This window comes from Papaver somniferum, chromosome 3 (assembly GCF_003573695.1).
Source record: "Papaver somniferum cultivar HN1 chromosome 3, ASM357369v1, whole genome shotgun sequence".
In the NCBI taxonomy this organism is placed as follows: Eukaryota; Viridiplantae; Streptophyta; class Magnoliopsida; order Ranunculales; family Papaveraceae; genus Papaver; species Papaver somniferum.
In genome coordinates this window covers 36,086,662-36,108,145 of record NC_039360.1, presented here as the reverse complement: position 1 = coordinate 36,108,145, position 21,484 = coordinate 36,086,662, and the positions used below count along the sequence as shown (strand labels likewise).

Genomic DNA, 21,484 nt, shown 5'->3' with positions numbered 1-21,484 from the left:
GCCACATGTGCCAATGGCATGCTGCGCTATCCACCTTGCCGCGCCTAAGCCATGGCATGATGGCCTTCCCTTCACGACTGCCAAAACGAAGGCGTGCGACAATCAACGACCACCCTTCCATCTTAGATGCAAATCTCAGCCGTCCAAGGTCACCAACCAACGCATGGTAACCTTTGGCCCAATGCCAAAACCCTAGTTTGGACGCGCCTAAACCACGCCAAGGCAGGCCGACCATGCCACATGTGCCAATGTCATACCACGCCATCCACCTTGCCTCGCCTAAGCCATGCCATGCCGGCTTCCCTTCACGGCTGCCAAAACGAAGGCGTGCGACATTAAACGGCCACCCTTCCATCTTAGATGCAAATCGCAGCCGTCCAAGGTAACCAACCAACACATGGTAACCTTTGGCCCAAAACCCTAGTTTTGGTCACGCCCAAACCGCGCTAAGGCATGCCGGCCATGCCACATGTGCCAATGGCATGCCAGCCGCCTTGCCGCGCCATACCATGCCGGCCTTCCCTATGCAGTTACCAAAACAAAGGCTTGAGACGATCAACGACTATCCTTCCATCTAAGATGCAAATCTTAGCCTTCCAAGGTCGCCAACTAACGCATGGTAACCTTCGGCCCAAAACCCTAGTTTTGGTCACGCCCAAACCGCGCCAAGGCATGTCGGCCGTTCCACATGTGCCAATGGCATGCCAGCCACCTTGTCGTGCCAGACCATGTCGGCCTTCCCTATGCGGCTACCAAAACAAAGGATGGCGAGGATCAACAACCATCCTTCCATCTAAGATGCAAATCTTAGCCGTCCAAGGTCACCAACCAACGCATGGTAACCTTTGCCCCAACGCCAAAAACTTTGTTTTGGCCTCACCCAAACCGCGCCAAGGCATGCCAGCCATGCCACATGCTCCAATGGCATGCCAACCACCTTGTCGCGCCATACCATGCCGGCCTTCCCTACGCGACTATCAAAACAAAGGCTTGCGAAGATCAACGACTACTTCTCCATCTAAGATGCAGATCTTAGTCGTCCAAGGTTACCAGCTAACGCATGGAAACCTTTGGCCCGACGCCAAGCCCTAGTTTGGTCGTGCCCAAACAAAGCCAAAACCCAAACTTTTGGCCGCGCCTAAACTAGGCCATATTAAAGTCGTACCGACCATGCTTACAATAATCAACGGCTACCCTTCCTCTCAAGATGCAAAATCTCGACCGTCGAAGGTCACCACCGAGTCGGCAAGTCTCCCAAGCTCAACTTGACGAACAACAAACATGCTACATGTTTTCCACGAAAACACTCGAGACATCAACACATGTCACAAATTGGGGGATGCTCATTGGGTATTGGTTTGGTGGTTTACAGCGTGCATCGTACACTACGCCCGTTATAAGACAGTGTCATAAGGATGAGGCGGTTAGTAAATACAGGGAGTAATTGTGAAACGCTTTCTTTTATGGAACATCAATTCCAGGCGTTACCGGTTACCACCTCCTCCCATTTACTCATCCATTTTCCATTTCTTACGAAACCAGAGTACGTTTCACTTCGAGTTGTATAAATAGGTCTTACCTATTTCCACCGAACAACAAGTTCAGGTCAGGAGGATACAACACAGAAAATATTTGCTAGCTTTCCATCTGTTAGCTTCCCACCTTCTGATACAAGTCGTGAAACAACTACTCTTCCAGAATCAACTATTCTGGTCTCAACACTCTCTTCGCTTCCCTCCCCAAAACCAACCCTTCTCCTTCACTTTGTGACCGAAGCAAGTCTGTAATGGCCATTTCTTAGTTTAGGCCGGATTTGTACAGATTGATCTCTCGAATCTAAAGTACTCCCTTGCAGTACATTGTTTAGGGTTTAAACTCGCTTATCACCCACACACCTGAAATTACCAAAATCAGCAGAAATCGTTTTCACCCTCAAACAATTGGCGACCACAGTGGGAAGTTGATCTTTCGGCCACGATGTCAATTTTCAATCCTCGATCTCATACCTCGGCCCAGACGTCAGGACAGTAAAATCAAACGATCCGTTCAGGAATCGATGACTCAGCTACTAGGCGGCTCGATTACCAGTCGTGATACGGCAAGGGACGACTTGGGACTTCCGAGGGGTTAGAAGCAAACGATCCGCCCAGGGATCGGCAACACGACAAGGAATGACTGGGGACTTTCCACAGTCACGGCGATATTTCCCACAAAACTCGGTCTTACATTGGTAGGCATTTAAAGATGTGAAAATAAGACAATAAATGGATGCCTACAGTGATACCTGCAAGTGCACAGGGTCAGTTGTAGCTTGTGTGCAAGAACAGGGTTATTCCACAGGGACTTGGGAGTGTGCAATGAAGTTACACTATGCTGATAATTGATGCAAAACTAAATGCAAGGTCACAAGGCTGCAGTGACAGTGAAACAGAGATGGTAAAACATCTAACCAAGGCTATGAGCCAAGGGCAGGGAAGGCAGTGCACTGATTTCAGTGCACAGCAAGATGTGAAGTGCAAAAGCTAAATAAAACAGCAAGGAAAACTCAACTGAGCAATAAGAATAACAAAATTAGAGTTGCAAGTGACTGTAAAAACAAATTGTGGGCTAATCTACGGCTTTGAATCCACCCTTGTAACCGAGCCAAATAATGTAGTTCTAGGTTGAATCCCTAATGGAACTAAGTGACAGTTAAGGCCAACTTAAGATCCTAAGCATACAAAAAGGGAATAGCAAGATAATCAGCTTGCTCAACTGATGTGCTCCTAGTATTGACTGTCTTTTGACAGTACAATCAATCACAAGCACTAGTGAGCACTGATTTCTCCCATTGCTCAATCAATTCAGTGAACTAAGGCTTCTAACCTAACATTCCACTACCTAACAGTCCACTAAAGCTTCATCTGAGCCTCAGCTAGTGAGACTTAGCTCATGACTAACATGCTAACACAAACATACATCATACAAGATAATTGAAACATGAATTCAAATATTGAACATAAACAGAGCATTGAACTACAACCCTTGAGACACTGGCTATTCCAGTGCTCTTGGGTGACACACTGGCTAGTCCAGGCATACCCCCTTTCACACACATCACAACTCTATTTATAGTTACACCCAATTCTCAAAAATACCTAATTTACAAAATTAGGGTTTATCCAAAAAAAATCCCAAAACAGTGAATTTAGAGTTTCGATTTCACCTAATTTGATGGGTCAAATCTTACCCACAACGTCGACCCAATCTTCCTCTGACTTCACTGCTTCATTCCCACACCTCAATTTCTTCTTTAGCTTCACCTAATTCATCAATATCTAACCTAGGGTTTCAGAGATAGGAAAGGTGCGAGATTGATGAAGTAGGCGGCTAGAAAGATGGGTTTCGCTTTTAGGGTGGAGTAGAGTGGTTTGGTTGATTTGAGAGGAGATGGTGGTGGTTGAGGTGGTGGTTGAGCGGGGCAGTGGAGTTGGTGCCGCTGGACATCGAGTTGCAGAAGAGAAGAAGGGGGAAGAAGAAAGAGAAGGTCGATGGAAAATGGATTGGGGTGCGTTTGTTTTGGGTATAGGGTATTTGGTACTCGGGTGTTGAGCGGGTTTAGCAATTGTTGATGAACAGCGAGGATGAGACGTTGGATGCGAAGATGATGGATCGATCTAACGGCGAGACAGAAGGAAGCGAGGAGCGACCGTTGGATGCGTAAGTACAACGAAACTGACGGCTCAAGATGGAGTTAGGTGCTGTAGTGTTTGACAGGAGCTTCAGACTTCGATGCACGACGATGAAGCGACCGTAGGATGCATCTGTGGATCCAATCTGACGGCTACGAGCTTAGGCAGGCTTTGGGATTGGTCTTGGACTTAGGTTAGAGTTTGGGCTTAGACAATTCTGAGCCCACTTCTTCTTTAAGAACAAATTCTTCCTTCCAAGCCCACTTCTAGCCTTCTAGTCTTGCGCACAACATTCTTCGCGGCTTCCTTGTGTGATTCCTCTTGGATTCCACCACTTTTCTGCTCTTTTTGCTCCGTAATTCATCCAAGCTTTATTTAGTACCTAAAAATACAAAATTAATTAATAAAAATGTTTATTCTTGAAAACAGTGAAAATACAGAATATGGGATAAAATGTAGAATTAATGCACAAAAGATGAGTTAAATGCCAAGAAAAATATATAGAAATATGCACTTTTTAGGACTCATCATACATCCGGGAGATTCCTTTTTCACCAGAAGATCCAAAAACCGAGTAAGTCTTTACTGGAAAAAATACGTGGTTTACTACTTCAGGTTTTCACGGGAATGATGAAACCAATATCCATGTTATGTTTCATCTCATGCTCTCTGTCGACAAGCAATGCTCACGATTCAGTGGCTTTCCTGGGATGTTTGCACCATTCACAATCGTAACAAAAAAGCATCGTTATTCTAAAAACAGTTTATTCCAAATAATAACCCGAAACCCTCAAGGTAACATTTGTCTGTCAAACCAAAAATCCAGGAAATCAAAACCGTAAACTAGGCGTTTCATTTGCCTTTCAAAAAAAAAACCTAAAATAAGAAGTTCAGAAGACAGAAATGCGTTCAAGGAAAGTTTTTCAACAGTGACTTGCCCTTCTTGGCAAAAGCCTATTTCGTGCTTTGAAGAGCCGCCCTCTTCAACTTCAGCTTCTTGGAAAACTTTTCGGCTTCCGCTTCCTGCTTCTTCACCATATCCGCAGAAGGACCTTCGACCGTTTCGGCCAGCAACTTTTCAACCTCAGAGAAACCTTCAACGAACCGAGGAACATTGAACTTGAAGTTTACACACGTGTCACGATGGAACCTCCAGCTCGAGACTACATCCTCAGAAACAGTATTACCAGTCACATTGCACATGTCGTCAATCGAAGACAAAGTTTCCTCCACACGCTTAACCAACGCAAATCGACTAGTAATTTTCTTGGTCGTGGCGATATGTCCGTATCTTTCCCATATCCTAGTGTATAGCGCCGCTTGTTTGGCTGGCACGCTAAATCCCCCAATCAACACATGATCCAGATGAGGAACCAGATATGGAGGGTTGAAAGTGGCGCCCGCGACTGTATCAGCAACCGACAAGGGATTCCTAACGATAATTGCACCTGCGCCACTGGAGTACTCTCCATTGTCTGAGTCACAACGACGTTTTCATCTCGATCAACATTCATTTCAAGGTCGCCCGGTGCGGCTGTCATAGTTGGAGACAAAGCTGTATCTCCGCCAGTCTCCGTCTCAGGGCCATCTTCAAAAACGGCTTCCCCCTATGATATCACGGATTAGATACTTTCCAAAGAGAAAGAAAGAGAGGAAAGAAGAAAAAACACGCGGGAGACTCACTGATTCGCTTTCAGACCGACTAGAGAAAGATTCAACACTGCTGTCGGAAGAACTACTCTCGCCATCACTGGACTCTGAACTTTAATCCTTCTCCGGTTCCCCATCACCATGGATAGGCTCAGCACCGCCACCCTCCGTCTCGAGAAACGATGTTTTCTGACTACTTGCAAGTTTGGTAAAGATGTTCACGCTGCTGAGACCCTGGAAAAGATACAAAGACGGATACTCAAAAAAGAAACAAGCATATACGCGATCCAACTAAAATCAAGAGGAAAAGCATATGTACTCGCATATTAGACGAACTGAAAGTTGGTAGGGCTGTCGAATCTGACTGGGAACCGTCTGCACGTCTTTTAGACCTTCGCTCCTTTACTTGGGGGCTATCTGCATTCGGGCTAACGGATTTTCTCTTGGTCGAAGAAGGATCCCTCAGCAGTGGGTGCTCCACTAAAACCGCAGGAGAAGGCTTACCACGACGGTTTTCTACCACATCATTCACGAATCCATGGATAGCGAGAAACTCATCCTGCCAAAATATGTTATATTTGGAGGTTGTTGATGGATTTCGTTCCGCGAGCGGAAAAGGGAGACTTTTACCCGACACAAGAACACTAGCATCGAGAACAGTTGGCAACGAGTCTTCTGGAACAACCGGCTGACGAACGAGTGGGACCCCTTGGTCAAAACCCATATGCCGAGCTGCCCTATCTATTTTGTAAGAAACTTCTTTGCAAGATCCTCGAAAGAAACACGGCACATGACCGGGCGTGCAGTTTCGCATGAACACCATCTCTCCAACACTCATATCCTCTTTATCAGAAGACAAAGACATGCTCGGAGCAGGAGAAAAGGTATTGATTTGAGTTATGGACGCATGCACCGGAGCCCATGGACGAAAATTGACCGTGTGCGAGTTGTCAACGAATCCAACCAGGTTCGAACCAATCTTTGGGCGCCTATTCGACCAGCGCAATATCGTAGAACCACCCCAAGACTCGGGAAGTACAACCAACGGTTTTGGAGCATACCTTTCGAAGTGCTCCCACAGCCACGCTTGGAGAAAGGCGGCATGAATATAAGTTCCTGTCTTATCTCCTTCTTACCAGAGACGTCATCGAAAATATCTCTGGATAACCAAAGATCCAAGAACGCTGCGACATGAAGTGTACTATTTTTCTGATTTGGCTCCAACTCATCAGGAAACCATTGAGACACCCACCAGCCATAGAAGCACCTCGTCTCGTTTTCTTTCCGAACGAATCCTTTTGATTTCGCAACCAGAGTGGCGCACATTTCTTCTTCATCTGCAGACAACTTGACATCGAGGTTTCCTATTATGGGAAGGTTCAGCAAGACGTCCACGCTCTCTAAAGAGATAGTCATTTCAACCCACCTGCATATGGTCGTGTGAGTGTCCGGACACCATCTGGAAATAAAAGCAACCAAGCCTGGAATATTTTTCCTAATTTGAAGCACTGCGGAAGCCGCGACAGCATCAGTAATCCGCGCCTTGGTCAAACTGTCTTTTACACATTCCTGGCTCATCATGAATCACATCCATTTCTCAAAGGGACGCAACAGACTCACACAGATTTTAAAGTCAATGGGAGAAGCAAAATACTCTTTCCACTAAAGACAAAACCTTATTACACCTCCAGGCCGAACTGACCAGGCCTCTCCTTCACTTTCTGGACCAGTCAGAAGAATCGACACATACTTGGGATGATTTTTCCTAATTGTGGCGGATGTTGTAAATAACTCATCGTCTATGTTTGGATTGGAATTGCCAACATCTTTCGACACAGGAGATCCATCCTGAACGCAAACCAATTTGTTGCAAAGTCATAATGCGCATGAGTAAAGAAATGGGGACTGACAGACCCTGCATCACCACCTCATGCCAAGGCCGTACCCTGCATCAGGAAATTTACGCCCGGACGAGGAGGCGCGCCCCACCATGGGAACAATATACACAGCCATACCAGGAAAAGGAAGGAAACCCTAGGAGCTAGGTTTTCACGGGAAGGGAATGACAATTACTAGCTCATGCATGCCTACTTTTCACAGTAATTGAGGGGGCCAACATTACTACGATATTCACGCCTAAATGTTACCAAAAGTTCACGCAAAGCATATTTACGGATAGGATTCATACCAACACAAAAGAACAATATTTTTACAAGTTTATGAAAAGGTACGCCTACAGTTAGGGTTTGCACTAACACAAGAAAACAAGAAAAACAAGTTAAAAAGGAGTGTTGGAAGACATACCTGGGATTCGCTCGTCCGCTTTACTGATACCGCACGGCCAGAATAAAAAAAAATATAAAGGTGTGAAATAAAAGGAGAGGCCGGCCCCCTTTTATAGGCGTGGTACTTGGGAGTTTGAATAAGGAAATGACTTCATATTTGAGTCAAGTAAGGAAAAGAGGCAACCGGGCCCGCGAAGACAAATCACCATGCCAATCCGTTCGCGCATGCTTTGCCTCACCAAACCGCGCCATTTTCTTGGCCCCACCATGCCAAGCCGTCTGCACCATGCCTTGGCCCCACCACGCGAAGACGTCCACATGCTTTTTCTCACCAAACCGCGCCTTGCCTTGGCCCCACCATGCCAAGCCGTCTGTGCCATTGCCTTGGCCCCACCATGCCAAGCCTTCTGCGCCATTACCTTGGCCCCACCATGCCAAGCCGTTCACGCCATGACTTGTTGCGCCAACACCAACAACTCGCCAAGCCAGCGTCATGATGTTCCCTAACCCATCCAAGGTGATACATGGCCAGACTAAGCCGACGATCTTCATCTCACCACTTCACGGTCTACACCACAAATAGAATCTACGCAAGGCAGCCAAACATGAGGATCATGAACTCTCCTTACCTCTGGAAAAAGGTTAGTCGGACTTTCCTGACCATCTTTTCACGACCTGTCATTTCGATTTTTGTCCTCTCCTGTCACCATCTTATGCTTACCTCGCAACAATGCTCCTGTTCCGAGCTAAGCAGGGGACTTAATGTTGATGGTGGTTTTTAGATTAGGGTCAAAATCGTAAAACTGTGCATATGACATGACGTCACTATGACCATTAGCACATTTATTGAATCAATCAGCATGCCTACGTAAGAACTACCGGGGTACCTTTTTTTTTTACATGGGTCATGTTCCACGGCAAAACACTTGACACTGACTGACATCATCTATGCCAAACCCTAATTCTCATGCTACCGCTCCAAGGCATGCCAACCATGCCAGCCGCACCACTGTGCCAATGGAAGACCATGCCAACCATGCCATCCACACCACTGTGCCAATGGCATACCATGCCAGCCACATCTCCGCGCCAAGGCATGCCAACCATGCCATCCTCACCATTACGCCAATGGCATGCCATGCCAGACGCACCTCCGCGCCAAGGCATGCCAACCATGCCAGCCGAACCACTGCGCCAATGGCATTCCATGCCAGCCGCACCTCCGCTCCAAGGCATGCCAACCATGCCAGACGCACCGCATGTGCCAATGGCATGCCAACCACCTTACTGCGCCATACCATGCCGGCCTTCCCTTTGCGGATACCAAAACGAAGGCGTGCGATGATCAACGACCACCCTTCCATCTTAGATGCAAATCTTAGCCGTCCAAGGTCGCCAAACAAGTATGGTAACCTTTGGCTCAAACCCTAGATTTGGCCACGCCAAACCGCGCCAAGGCATGCTATGCCACATGTGCCAATGGCATGCCAACCACCTTGCCGCGCCATACCATGTCGTCCTTCCCTATGCGGCTACCAAAACGAAGGCGTGCGATGATAAACGGCCACCCTTCCATCTTATATGCAAATCTTAGCCGTCCAAGGTCGCCAAACAACGCATGGTAACCTTTGGCCCAATGCCAAAACCCTAGTTTGGCCGCGCTTAAACCACGCCAAGGCATGCCGCGCCATCCACCTTGTCGCGCCTAAACCATGCCATGCCGGCCTTCCCTTCGCGGCTACCAAAACAAAGGCGTGCGATGATCAACGACCACCCTTCCATCTTAGATGCAAATCTTAGCAGTCTAAGGTCGCCAAAAAACGCATGGTAACCTTTGTCCCAACGCCAAAACCCTAGTTTGGCCGCGCCTAAACCACGCCAAAGCATGCCGACCATGCCACATGTGCCAATGGCATGCCGCGCCATCCACCTTGCCGCGCCTAAGCCATGCCATGTCGGCCTTCCCTTCGCGGTTACCAAAACGAAGGCATGCGATGATCAACGACCACCCTTCCATCTTAGATGCAAATCTTAGTCGTACAAGGTTGCCAAACAACGCATGGTAACCTTTGGCCCAATGCCAAAACCCTAGTTTGGCCGCGCATAAACCACGCCAAGGCATGCCGACCATGCCACATGTGCCAATGGCATGCCGCGCCATCCACCTTGTCGCGCCTAATTCATGCCATGCCGGCCTTCCCTACACCGCTGCCAAAACGAAGGCATGCGACAATCAACGGCCACCCTTCCATCTTAGATGCAAATATCAGCCGTCCAAGGTCACCAACCAACGCATGGTAACCTTTGGCCCAACTCCAAAACCCTAGTTTGGTCGCGCCTAAACCACGCCAAGGCATGCCGACCATGCCACATGTGCCAATGGCATGCCACTCCATCCACCTTGCCGCGCCTAAGCCATGCCATGCCGGCCTTCCCTTCACGGCTTCCAAAACGAAGGCGTGCGACAATCAACAGCCACCCTTCCATTTTAGATGCAAATCTCAGATGTCCAAGGTCACCGACCAACACATGGTAACCTTTGGACCAAAACCCTAGTTTTGGTCACGCCCAAACCGCGCCGAGGCATGTCGGCCATGCCACATGCGTCAATGGCATGCCAGCCACCTTGCCGCGCCATACCATGTCGGCCTTCCCTATGCGGTTACCAAAACAAAGGCTTGAGACGATAAACGACTATTCTTCCATCTAAGATGCAAATCTTAGCCGTCCAAGGTCGCCAACCAACGCATGGTAACCTTTGGCCCAAAACCCTAGTTTTGGTCACGCCCAAACCGCGCCAAGGCATGCCGGCCATGCCACATGTGCCAATGGCATGCCAGCCACCTTACCGCGCCATACCATGCCAGCCTTCCCTATGCGGTTACCAAAACAAAGGTTGGCGACGATCAACGGCCATCCTTACATCTAAGATGCAAATCTTAGCCGTCCAAGGTCGACAACCAACGCATGGTAACCTTTGGCCCAACGCCAAAACCGCGCTAAGGCATGCCAGCCATGCCACACGTGCCAATGGCATGCCAACCACCTTGCCGCGCCATACCATGTCGGCCTTCCCTATGCGGCTATCAAAACAAAGGCTTGCGAAGATCAACGTCTACTTTTCCATCTAAGATGCAGATCTTAGCCCTCCAAGGTTACCAGCTAACGCATGGCAACCTTTGGCCCGACGCCAAGCCCTAGTTTGGTCGCGCCCAAACAAAGCCAAAACCCTAACTTTTGGCCGCGCCTAAACTAGGCCATATTAAAGCCGTACCGGCCATGCTTTCATGTCATTGGCTACCAAACGAAGGGTTGCAATAATCAACGGCTACCCTTCCTCTCAAGATGCAAAATCTCGACCGTCGAAGGTCACCACCGAGCCGGCAAGTCTCCCAAGCTCAACTTGCCGAACAACAACATGCTACATGTTTTCCCCGAAAACACTAAAAATAGTCAGATATTTAAAGCAAGCATATAAACATTCATTAAGGCTAATATGCAGAACAATCTTTTTGAAATCATATTGTATCATATGTTGCTTTCTATAATTAATCTCTCCACTATGAAAATACCAGGATAAAGACTTGAAATTACACTCATGCTCCTTATTATGTATGCTTATACGAAGGAAGAGAATTAACTTGAGAATATGATGAGGTTTTTGGAATATACGTATTGTCTTGAGATCATAATATAGTCTTTAAAACATTATGTTCAGAGAGAAGCTGAGAAGAAATTTTATGGTTTTGAGATTACGCATTACTTGAAAGATAATGATAATATGGAAACTTTTAGTACTTAATATAATTTGCTTGCTAAAGCTTAAAAAATGCTCTTAAATGTTATTTATATGCATTTAATGAAAACAAGTAGCAGTAAAGAAGAATAATAAAAAATTACCCCAGCATTCTCAGTTTGAGAAAAATGTTCAGAGCTAGTCCCAGTTCTGGCTATGTCATAGTCCGTTTTCTCAGTTTCCTTATGTTTTCTTTTAGGTAGGAACATGGCCCAATCAATTGCATTTTCCTTGTTAGCACATGCAAATTCTTCTACTTCCTTATCATTTATTTGAGCTGTTTCAGAGATGTTTGTTAGAACTTCCCCCAATCTTTTTCTTTCTTTGTTAACTGAAATTTCTCTTATATTGTCTTGAATAGAGCTGGCAAACGGGCGTGCCGGGGATGGATTGTTACGGGTTCGGGTTAACACGGACCAAAACCTGCGGGTCGATGTTCTTCACGGGTGGTCATTTCTTCAACCCGCGCCCGTAACGGGTAAAGCTTGCGGGTTCACGAGTTTACCCGACTTGTTTAGTTAAAAACAAAATTAAATCTTAATTTAAATTGAAAATAAAATGAGTACATATTATATCTTTTTGCAACATCTAATCATTCATCTAATCGAAATTAAAGCTTAATTTTAACGGAAGACAACAATGGAAGACAAGGTTAATCTAAAATGAGTACAGATTATATCTTCAATGGCAGCAAGAATTCCATACACATTTGTGTTCTCTACTCAAACTCAGACTCATAGCAGCATCAGTAAGACTGTAAGACCATTTATACATCATTAAACACCTCAAATGTCATAGCTCCCATTTCTTTCCAGAACCACACAACACCCATAAGGACTCGAAGAAGCCATGTTCCTAAAAAATGAGCAATAAATCAATCAGGTAGCCAAAAGGTCAAAAAAAATCATAATCAACACAAAATAAAAAACCCAAATAGGAAATGAATCTGTGGTGTAATTAGAAATCACAGAAACCCCCAAATTAGAAATCAACACAAACCCTAACCACCATTACAAATACAGGAAACTTGAACAACCTTAGATGATCATGAATTAAACAAGGGGTTTTTCTTCTTTTTGCATACAGGGTACTTTGAACAACCTTAGATAAAGATTTTACAAACCCCAAATTGAGATCATAAAAGTGATGGAGATTTACAGTTGGTTCACCTGTAAATTTGGGAGAAATCCAACTGAACCTGAAAATCATCAAAAACAATTAAAACCTCCGCATCAAACAAATTGAATAAACAAAAAACAAAAACAGATTTATCGAGAAGATGTAAAGAGAATTATGGGTTTGGTTTATTATTCACCTTCAAAGAAGAAGCCGACCTAAAACAGATCTGAGATTTGTACAAAATAGAATCTACTGTTTAACTTTCTGGAGATGATTTTGATCCAATCACACACTAATAATTGGATTGTTCTCGTTAAAAAAGAGAATGTAAGACGTTAGTTTAATCTGTGAGTCTGTGACAGAGAGAGACAGTGGAGAATAAAGAAAATAGGAGGAGAAAATGACACCTTCTCTAAGGTTTTTTGGGTTTTAAATCCTAAACGAACGAATGAGATCAATCCTATATAATCTAACAGTGGAAATTAAGTACAACTTATTACTGTAGACGGGTTACGGGTTTAACCCGAGAGTTTACGGGCCGGGTCGGGCTAACCCGTTTTCTCACAAGCCGCTATTTCTCCAACCCGTGCCCGGCTTGTTTATAACCCAGCCAAGCCGGGTTAGGATTTTCACGGGTCGGATACGGGTTTATCCACGGATTTCGGCTTGTTTGACATCTCTAGTCTTGAAGAACTTATTCTTCCATAATGATTGGTGTAGTATTCTCCTCTCCTTCCACCTCAACCCAGTTATCATTTACATCTTCCTTATTTTTGTCTTCTGTCTCATCATTTATAAGTATGTTGTTTATTCTTCCCATGGTAGAATAATGACTCAATAATATGAACCATGCTGACCGTTTTTTCTTTTGTTTTTCTTCTTTAAAGCTAACCTTTATATTTTCCTTTATTTCTTATGCTTCAATAACTGACTTTCCTTTTAAAGCTTTCTTTAAATCTTCTTATGTTATCTTTCTTCTATCTCCAATAACTCCGATTGCATTCACCTTTTTGATGGATTGAACTTTTATACAGTTGTTCATGTTTCCCACATTCTCTCCTTTAGTGATATCTTTAACATCCATTCTTAGCCTTTTACTCCCTCTATTAAGATAATCAACCCTGTCTATTTCACTATCATAGATTTTAAGAGTAGCTGCAGCATCAGCAAGGAGCTCTACTCTGTTTTCTTGAACTTGGCTTTGTGAAGTATTACCAATTACAGATCTACTGTCTTCCTACCCATAAATAAAGCTTTTTGGATTTTTTTTAATATACTCAATATATCTTGCACTGCACGTCTCCTTTGAGTGTTCAACATCTACATGCCAAAAGTCACTGCATGTTCCATGTGGTATCTCCATAAAGAAAATTTTCATATTGATTGTTTCTCTATTTGTCCCTTGAATTATGATTATCTTGACCTGATGAACCAGAACTTTAGTTATGTCAACCAGTATATGAGCTTTATGTTCTCCATATGAGTTAAGAGGACCTAAAAGGTTAAGAATCCTCCCAACTTTTGCAGCCACCATCTCTGCCACATAACCCTTTTCAACTAAATCACTTCTGAGATTGAATCTGATTCAATAATCTTGAGCATTAAAATCCACTTCTTCTAATCTTGTATCACTGCTCCAAAGGCGCATAGTGAGCAGTATTCCTTGAACTCTATTTGGAATAGAATAAATCGCAGCAACAAAATCTCCAACATTAGAAAACCTTATAATAAACACTTTAGGATCATCTGTTTTCTTTATTATGAGTCTGCCAGTAGGTGACCATGTGTTCAGAGCATAAGCTAACTCTCCAACCAAATTTATTTTCGCATATTATTTTCTTTTATGATAACCAAAAGAAAAAATTACAGTGAGTTTAGGACCTGATCTGGATTATCCCATGGTGTAGGTAGTTGCGTACTTTGTTGGGCTGGCTCCCAAGCCTAATATTACGTACTTTGTTGGGCTGGCTTCCAAGCCTAATATTTTATAATAGACTCGAAAATACATATATGCTTTTATACTTTCCCTAATATGGTCACATAGATAAATTCCTAGCTCCCCTGTTATATGTTGTTTGTGCTCACAATGTTAAAGATCTCATTAGGTGGATGGGAGCTAATAAGAGCAGGTAAGACTCGCATTTATTTTTCCAGCTAACAGAATTGCTACATGATTAACTTGTTTAGATTCAAGGATTATCAATGTGATTATAATTTATTATATTCTTGTATAGTAGTTCGTTAGTAGTTTAATAAATTTCATGCTTGAAAAAGAAAAGAAAAAATTAAACTTATTTATTTGTGTAAACAAATTAGTGGTACGTATCTATCTTACAAAAACAAATGGTTTTTGAACCATTTGACGGCTGTAAATAAGCTTTTGTAAGCCATCAACGGCTCACTGCTCTCAAAACACATGAAAGTTGAGGATATAAATCGCGGCTGAAAATCTTTCCCTATTTTATGCCCTAATCCAACGATCCTGATTCCAGCTACAAAGATTTATGGGTTTTCTTCAACTTATTCCTCCTTCAGTTTTCGTACGTTACTAACAACAAAGATCCTCATTACTCACCATAATATCTGATATTCAAATCCTATTGATTCCGGCTGCCAAAATTTGGGTTCTTATTGAACTTATTCTCCATAAACGATTCATACGTTACGGAAGATTCTCCGTAAGCGATTCATATGTTACGAGCTCGGTAACAACTTATTAATTTCTTCCCTATAATTAATCCCTGAGATGTTCCTCTATATAAACCTCACACGATATTATCTTCCTAAGGTTCTCAGTTTGTTTCTAAACCATACTCTGTCAAGATTACATGTAAGTTTGATTTTTGATGTTTTTTATTTGTTAATTTTTCTGAAATGTTTCTTTGATTTAGTTGTTCAGCTCAATTGTATAATTTTTGCAGATATAGTTTTTCTGAGAATGTTAGCATATTTTGTTGGTAGATATTGAGAAAAGAGCCAGCATCCATCTCCGATGGTAGATGTCAAAATAATTTCACTTGATTTAATTTGTTTTGGGATGTTTTAGGTCAGGGCTTGATTTGTAAATCAATCAGAAGGTTTAAGAATTAAACATTTCACCAAAAAAAAGTGTTGATTTAATACGAGGATCAAATAAGTAAGAGATACGGATGTAATGTAGTTACCTTTTCAAATAGGCAATTGTCATTTTCTAATTTGGTATACTCATGTAAATAATGTATGAAGATCATCTTCAAATTATATTAACATTGTTTGAAGGATAGATTAACCGTGATGGTGTATTTCTGGAAACTATTTGATTCTTTAACTATTGTTTGTGCTCGATAATATTGAGCTGTTTGTACCGAGTCATTATCTTTTCCATTAAAGGTTATTAAATACATTAATGGATATTTGCAGGAGATGGTGCTTCTACCAACACAGTATTTTTAGTTTTTTAAGAACAACAGTAGCAGTAACAATGGAAATGCTTGAAATGAATGTAGTTACCTTTTCAAATAGGCAATTGTCATTTTCTAATTTGGTATACTCGTGTAAATAATGTATGAAGATCAGCTTCAAATTCTATTAACATCGTTTGAAGGATAGATTAACCGTGATGGTGCATTTCTGGAAACTATTTGATTCTTTAACTATTGTTTGGGCTCGACAATATTGAGATGTTTGTACCGAGTCATTATCTTTTCCATTAAAGATTATTAAATACATTAATGGCTATTTGCAGGAGATGTTGGTTCTACCAACACAGTATTTTTAGTTTTTTAAGAACAACAGTAGCAGTAACAATGGAAATGCTTGAAATGAATCAATGGAGTTGCAGATTGTCGCGAACCAATTATCCTAAAGGTATTGATAAACTCACCAACTGTATTATGCTTCATCTATTTGTGCTTTCCTGAATTTTGGTCTTCTGTATGATTCATCAACTAATGGTAATTCTTGCAAGCTTAGAGTTTTTGTCAGCTCATTTCATTTATGGAGCTTAGCATTTACTACACAAGGATATAATTTGCTGGCAGCTTAGAGAGAAGTACCACACCTATACCCCTCATATTTCATCTGCATCTACCTTTTTTAGTCTTGCAAAACTTAGTTTTTTCACTTTCATGGAAAATCACCACAATCACTTGACTTTAGCTACGAGGAAAATCTTCGCTCAAGAATGTGTGTTTTGACGAAAGAATGAACCTTGGATTGGAAATTAAGTATTTAATCCAAAAATAAAGGATATGAGCAGATATGTGCAAAGGTAAATGTTGTTTTTCTTTCATCGACTTATTGGTGATAGCATCATTTAATATCAATCTTACCATGCTAAGAGAATACAGTCAAGGTATGAAATGTGCATGATATCTCAAAGCTCCCTAATAGCCAACTAAATTTTAGAATTTGACATTTAAAGTCAGCCCAATGAGAAGACATAAATATCACCAATATATAAGAACATACATTGATATATTTTGGAAACCTATTTAACCAAGCCAACTAAAAATATAACACTTTTGCAGTTATACATGTGCCATATTAAGTATAATTAGAGAGATGGAGGAGATGGTGAAGCATTAGGGTTACGAAGAAGGTGGTGATTAACTAAATATGTATATAAATTAGATGCACCAACCACAAAAAGAAAACGAAAAATGAATGTCTGAAATTTGATACATTCTTTTATAGAAAAGTTCTATAATATTATCCCAGTTATATTAGTCTTAGTACATTTTCCTGTAATATTTTTGGAATTTGATTGAAACCTGAATGGATGTTAAATTTTTAGCATAGGTTAATGTCGTTAAGCAAGTCTGTAAGAATACATCTGAGATCAAGCAAAACGGAATGGATGTCTTCACTCGCACACTTTATTTTTTAAAACTGATATGCTCTGGCCATACTTAGGTTGGCGTCATGAATTTCTTGATTTTGAAAAGAACTACCCTAAAAACATTAGTACCGAAACTTTGTCTCTTCCAATACTAATTGATTTGAGGTTCTCATTTTAGTCGATGATTGGACATTGGTTATGGGCAGCTGGTGGATTAGAAGGCATAGCTGCAATAAAAGGTATCACAACTTGATAGTTACATCCAACCATTAACCAAATAGCACTTGCACAAAAATAAACTTCAACTCTTTCATTCGTTCTATGTGTAGGTGTCTTATGATCAACCTCATTGTGAATGATTACAACAATATTTCCGCGCTAGATTCCCGGAATTGGTTTCATCATCTAATGAGAAACCACAAAGCTGCACAAGCTACATCTTTTTGCGCGTCAAACTGGCCCAGTTTGTAATCATTGTTACACAAGTAAGGCTTTCTTATTCTCTTAAGCTATTTTTAGTTTATTGAATTTGGGGTTTCGTAGCATAGTTTCTTAGATTTAAAGTTTACATTTGATACATATGGGGAAAATGACCGAAACGTGAAGCTTCGACCTCCGTTTTATGAAACGTGGGGCAGGTAAACCGTCAATCTGCAAGTATTGGTCTCCTGAATCAAACCTCATTATGTTCTTTAGTGTTTATGATTATTGCATGCCTTCAAGCAATAATAACACTTAAGCTTAGATCCTATTTATATTTAACAAAGGAGTAGAAGTGATTTCCATTTGCAAATCTTGATACTTCACAGATGAACCGATACAGTAATACCATCGCAGTATATTGAAAGGTTACGCAAAATAGTAACACATCCAGGCAGGTGTTAAGAAACTTAGGAAGGAGCTGTAACCAGCTATGGTAAGTTAATGGCAATGAAGAGGGAGGTAATAGTTCACATCACCATCACCATCACCATTAACGTCACGTTTCATTCTTTTCCATTTCCGTTTATTTTATTCATATGATTAATAGGTTGTTGTTTGTGGCAACAAATAATTTTGATGTGTTGTTATGATGATAGTTCATAAATTTTTCAACTGTGTAGTAAAAACTTATGAGTAGATTGCGGTAGGAATGATGCTTCACGAATCTAAAATGATGCATCTAAAATTGTTCTCTATAAATTTTTGAAATGCCACCTGATACTGATATGGTGTAACTTCTGTTGTTCTGTTACTTGAAAATGTTAATGCCTTACTTCATAGTTTTGTAGTTGTTACTTCTTTCACAGACACATGAAATGTTTCTCATAATTATGAGATTGCCTGAATGCCAGTTTTGGTTTACCTTGCTTTTTTTTTTTTGGAGAAATATCGGGTAGAAATTCAGCTTTAAGTTGTTCAATGACCACTTCTATTTCTGAAAAATGAATTCCCAATAAGTTTATAATTCATTTACATCTGCTTTAAATTTTTCAATTACCACTATGGTTGTGGATCTTATGTTTTCTTGGTTATACTTACATCTGCTTTTTCTTAATGAGGATTATGACAAGTATCTTTTTTACTCGATATTGTGCAGCTTCCGATCCAACCTTCACAGCGATCACGAATCCCTTCCACACCCTCCAGAATTATAAGTGGCTGCAACTGTTATTCCTGGACGTGATTATGAATTAGACAAGGCTGTGGAGAATTTAAGCTGGCATCATATGCTTAATTTTCATCTTATAATGATGAAATGGGGAAAAAATTGTTTCATATATTGATCATTTCAATTGTATTTAATTTTTTTTGTCGCCAGTTCCATGATGTTAAGGAGTATTCGTTTTGTGCACTGTATCCTATTGCTTCCTCTCTTTTAAAATGTAAAAATGCATATTTTCCCATTAATATCAAGCTATGGTGCTGAAAAGTCTGCAACTGCGTGTTATCTAGACACAAAACCTAATCTTTGTGCTTAGGTTTATACCAGTACTTGCAGATCTTTTTTTGGACACACATTCAGGTTTACCCACAAGTTTGGATGGCATCTTAGTGAAAAATATTGAACCAAAGCTTCCGAATATATCCTCTTAAAAAATGTGCACTCCATGCAACCTTTATTCATATCTTGTTACAAAACTGATTTTAAAGTAGTTCAACACAATTTGCAAGCCCTATCAATCATATGTTGTCAGAGTAGGTGCTAAACATGGATACTAATAGGGGTTATAAATTTGTTGAGGGTGTACTATTTGACAGGGAAGTGAAGTTTTATCTTATATAAATCTTATAGAAAATTTTGTACACCTTAGTTAAATTGATAACCCCTATTAGCAATTTTTCTAAAATATGATTAATTAATCCAAGTAACGTAACAGACGAACAGTCGACAATAGTGAAAAAAAGAATCATATCACGGGCCGTTACGGCACGGGTCATTATCTAGTATAATACAAGTTTGGATGACTGAATTAATTACTGTTTGTGCAATATATTTACCTATCAAACGGTAAAATATAAAAAAAATCTTTTTTAATATATGTTTTCGATAAACAATTTTAAAAAAACGTAAAAAGAAATCAACCCTAATGAATCTTTTCACTGTTAGTCTAGCTAGCTATGTAGCCATCGAAAGCACAAGGTGTCATAGTCGGAAGGTTGGTCCGACTATGAAGCCATCGAAAGCATATGGTATCACAATCAGAAAGTACCCAGACCACGAACCATTGTATTTTAGATATCATGTAGTCATGTGCTATCTCCGTTTTTAGAAAAGAGGTACTTTCACCTTTTCATTTTAGTTTAACAGTATGCCAAATTGAAAAAACAATAATAAATCTTTTCCAAAAATGGAGGGAGTATTATACCAAGACCAGTAAAATCATTATGTTTTGACATGTTAATGTTTCCGATACGTAGTAAATTTTGGTGCGCAGAAGCCATTCTTGTGATTGCGTATGCCATTCATCTCTAATCTGTACTACCACACGCTTGGGTGGGCCGCGAGCAGTGCACACAACATAGTGCATAGTGACAAACACACATTATGTCTTTAACTTTGCAGCCTTGCAGATCAAGTTTGGTATTAGGCTATGGTTAAATACAAGTTGCAATCCACATAGCCGATCCTGAGAGTGTGCGACTGCGCAGGTTCCGGCTTTGGTAAGGCCCTTTCATAGCTAAGTATACACCATCAGTGCCAACCTGTTTCTCTTGTTTATTTTTTCCCAAAAATATGTTTCCAGATGGGGTTTCGAATCCGTGACATCCATGATCATTTGATTTTGAGCGACCATCTACCACCGAGCCATCCAGTTGTTCATGTTCTACTTTGTATATGTTATAATGACCTATTTTGGATAGAATTATAAAAAAAATCTCCTAATTTTATTTTTATTTTCATTTTTTCATCCATCTATCATGAAATCTAAAATTTTCTAAAATATCAAATCTTTATTTTTTATCACTATTTTATGTGTCATAAATACTGCACTATCTTGATATATTAGGACATTTGAAACTTCACCGGTCCAAAAAACACATTTAAAAAATATCAATCTTACAACACTTTCTTAATATTAGGAAGAATCCACATTTGAAACTTCAGCGGTCCGTAAACACATTACAAAAATATCAATCTTACATAACTTTCTTAGTACTACAAAGAATTCACGCAATGATAGAAATTGATTTAATATATTTTGATTTTGAAAATGAAAAATTGTGTTACAGTTCACGTTTTAAATTCTACATATGGGTCATACGCTATGGCTACGAGGGTAATTGATTAAATCCTCATTGCAGCAATCACTAAATCTTTTGAGTTTTTCTTGTATTTTTTTGTTCTTTTCAGTGAATATTAGCAGAAAATTCATTCTTTAATCTTTGTTTATCGTTTCTTCAAGGTTATCGGGAAAAAAAAATTCCTACAAAAGACCCTATAATTAAGTTCGCACAAGGCCATTCTAGACTTAAGATCGGCTCTGGCAATCCACTGGACTAAACTAAAGCAGTGTGCTCAAAAACTTTTGGATTTTTAAATTTTTTTTACAAATTTAAGTGATTAAATTATACCATTACAAAACTACGCCGAAAAATATAATAACTTGATGGGGTTGTTTGGTAATCATTATTATAATGGATTATCAGCCCATAGTCCATT

At 41.0% G+C, this 21,484-nt stretch overlaps 1 long non-coding RNA gene across 4 annotated transcripts; it reads left to right on the top strand.

Annotated features, from left to right (window-relative positions):
• Positions 1-15,082: 15,082 nt before the first annotated feature.
• On the top strand, positions 15,083-19,346 carry LOC113361143. Of its 4 annotated transcripts, XR_003364972.1 has the most exons (7): positions 15,083-15,351; positions 16,246-16,367; positions 16,473-16,770; positions 17,519-17,579; positions 17,670-17,825; positions 18,150-18,282; positions 18,920-19,346. It is a non-coding gene; the product is annotated as an uncharacterized LOC113361143 (long non-coding RNA). The 4 variants fall into 4 exon arrangements; XR_003364970.1 differs by lacking the exon at positions 16,473-16,770 and having other exon boundaries at positions 18,150-18,256; XR_003364969.1 differs by lacking the exon at positions 16,473-16,770.
• The last annotated feature ends 2,138 nt before the right edge of the window (positions 19,347-21,484 follow it).